Genomic DNA, 3,163 nt, shown 5'->3' with positions numbered 1-3,163 from the left:
CATGGAGCGTAATCGACGGAACGTGGCCGGTGGGACCCAGATCGGCAAAGTCCGGAAGTAATATAATAACCGGGGAAGCGCCACCATTTTGAGCAGGGCGATACGTCCCGCCACTGAGAGCGGCAGCGTGGCCCAAAAGTCCATGCAACCTCGGAGTGCTCGAATGCAGCGGGCAATGTTTCCATCTAGGAGGTCGGGTTGTTCGTGGTAAACGAATACCCCAAGGTACTTAAAGCAGTCGGGTTCCCATCTAATCTCCCTACTCAGCGCAGGGGCGGGGGTACCCCTGCGTATCGGAAAGAGACAGGTCTTAGACCAGTTCACTCGGAGGCCTGAGACCTCTCCGAACTCCGTGAGCGCTAATTCCGCTCCCCGTAAAGCGTCGACCGGGTCCTCTAGGAAGAGCAACAGGTCGTCCGCATAAAGCGAGACATGATGCGGGCCCGCAGACGTCCATAAGCCCGTATAGTGGGCTCCCGAGCGAAGGTGCAGCGCCAGTGGCTCCACCGCCAGCGCAAAAAGAAGCGGGGACAAGGAGCACCCTTGCCGCGTGCCTCGTTCCACCGGATATCGCGATGAAATCAATGGGCCCGCTCGGACCCTGGCCGATGCAGAAGCATAAAGAACCGTGGTCCATCGGACAAATCCCTCCCCTAGGCCGAATCTCCGTAACACCGTGCAGAGGTAGTCCCACTCTAGGCTATCAAAAGCCTTCTCCAGGTCCACCGATAAGACTACCGGGGACGGGGCATCCACAAATGGCTCCCCTAGCAAACGGAACAACCTACGAATATTCATAGTCGTGTTCCGCCGTGGGATGAAACCGGCCTGGTCCTCATGCACCAGAGAACTCATGTGTCCCAGCAGCCTCGTGGCCAAGATGCTGCTCAGTATTTTGTAGTCCACCGTCAACATCGATAGGGGACGGTAGGACCCGGGTCGGATGAGTCTCGGCCCGGTTTGAGGAGAGGAACCACCAGCGCCTCACACATCGAGCTCGGGAGTCGCCCCAGCCTCTTCGCCTCCCTGTAGACCACCAGTAATCGAGGGGCTAGTAGGTCAGCGTAAGCTGCATAAAACTCCACTGGTAGGCCATCTAGGCCCGGGGTCTTGTTTCTCGCCATCCGTTTAATGGCCCCGCGGATCTCCCCTAATTCAATGTCGGAACCCAGAGTTTTCGCCACTTCCTGCTCCACCGTGCGGAGCTCCAGTGGGCGAAGGTAATTATTAAGCCGGTCTGGGTCACGTGCGGAGCGACTGCGGTATAAACATTCATAATAATGCCGGAAGCAACTAAGAATCTCCGGTTGGGTGCATACCTCGGTTCCGTTCTTATGCATTTGATATAGTGACCAACCAAAACTCCAAGCACTCAAAACTGTATTTCTACTACTAGAGTCCTCGATTGTGAATATGCATACCACTTCCAATGTAGCCAGTAAAATACCCCGTACAAAATGGTCCCGATACTCTAGTATCTGTTTTGTGTTATAGTATCCCGTTTCAAGATGGCTTTCGCGTGTACATGTGCAAATGGTTACCTCAGTCATCTATCTACATTTTATATAACATTAAGCATCTGAGAGACGTCGCTCCCGCAGCCACTACGATCCAAAACCACCTATAAGAAGACCCGTCGACTAAAATGGGAGTGCTCATCATCGAGGCGTTCTATGGAGGTTCGCACTAGGTACTGGAGGATCTCCTCTTGGAAGAGTTTGAAAACTCTGCACTTTGCAGCTTGCCAGCCAAGAAGTGGCACTGGAGGGCATGCATCTCTGCCTTCACGTTCATGCAGACCGTGCCAGCCAGTGCCCAGTATAGCATCCTGTTTGCCAGGTCAGTGCTTAACCTAGCTGAGCTGGTCGCCTTACGACCTGACCTCGGCAAGCTCAGAAGGTCCTCTACTTCCACGAGAACCAGCTGGTGTACCCTGTGTGCAAGGGCCAGGAAAGGACTTCCAGTATGGCTACAACCAAGTTCTTTCCTGCCTGGTGGCCGACGTGGTGGTATTAAACTCGCTTTATAACATGGAGTCATTTCTGACCGGTAACCGTGGCTTTTTGAGGCTTATGCCTGATCACAGTCCCGATGACCTGGAAGGACTGATCAGGCCAAGGTGCCTGGTCCTCCACTTCCCTGTAAGGTTCCCCGATGTTAGTAAGTTCCTCTTGCCATATTGCAAGCATATCCATTTGGAGAGCAGGTCTGCAGTCAAAGGGGAACCTTTCCTGGCTCCGAGCTTGACTACTCCACAGCAGAACACCATTGCTGGGAATTTGAAGGAAAACAATGCCCAAGATCGAGAAGGTGTACCTTTTCTCGCACAACTGTAAAGACCACAAAACCTAGTGGCAACAGCCGATGAACTAGAGGTGTCCAATGTACCATAGAATGCAAAATCGGACCATACATTTGGTGAGCACTTTGTAACTCCCCATGGTAATAGCAGTGAAACTGACAAAGAGCAAAGACCACTACACATTGTCCGGCCTCACCGTTGGGAGCACAACAAAGACCCAGAAAACTTTTTTCCAAGTTCTGCTTAAGCTTAAAGGCCTCTCCTTGCGATTCAATGTGTCTGTTCTTGGAGAAACCTATACAGATGTGCCAGATGTATTTCTGAAGGCCAGGGAGGCGTTGGGCAATTCTCTGTTGCATTGGGGCTACCTTCCTAGCAAAGAGATCTATTTCCAACCCCTGTGTATGGCTGATGTTGCTGTCTCAACAGCCAAGCATGAGTTCCTTGGCGTGGCAATGCTGGAGGCCATACATTGTGGTTGGTACCCACTGTGTACCAAGGCTCTGGTGTATCCAGAAATCTTTCCAGCTCAATATCTGTATTCGACTCCTGAACAGCTGTTTAAGAGGCTTCAGAATTTCTGTGAAAGGCCAGACATTGTGAGGAAGCATCAATACAAGGGTGACATTTTTAAGTATTTATGGGCATCCCTACGCAACAAATACCAGGACCTACTTGAACCAGAATCAGTTGTTAGTTGATGACAGAGGGAGCAAATGCTACTGGTTAGACTGCAGCTCTAGATTATAGAAAACATGATATCATAATTAGACACTACGTTATTACAATGCTATTAGTTGCAAATGACTCTCAGCAGTCTTAACAGAGGACTCCTATGAAAACAATGCATCTTTTTTATTT

The 3,163-nt window shown here is 50.9% G+C and overlaps 1 pseudogene; it reads left to right on the top strand.

Moving 5' to 3' along the window:
• Window positions 1-1,645: 1,645 nt before the first annotated feature.
• LOC147728061 (tRNA-queuosine alpha-mannosyltransferase-like) lies at window positions 1,646-2,905 on the top strand (annotated as a pseudogene).
• Window positions 2,906-3,163: the final 258 nt, after the last annotated feature.

Source organism: Lissotriton vulgaris, chromosome 3_1, assembly GCF_964263255.1.
Source record: "Lissotriton vulgaris chromosome 3_1, aLisVul1.2, whole genome shotgun sequence".
NCBI classification, from domain to species: domain Eukaryota; kingdom Metazoa; phylum Chordata; class Amphibia; order Caudata; family Salamandridae; genus Lissotriton; species Lissotriton vulgaris.
This window is presented reverse-complemented; position numbering and strand designations above follow the sequence as displayed.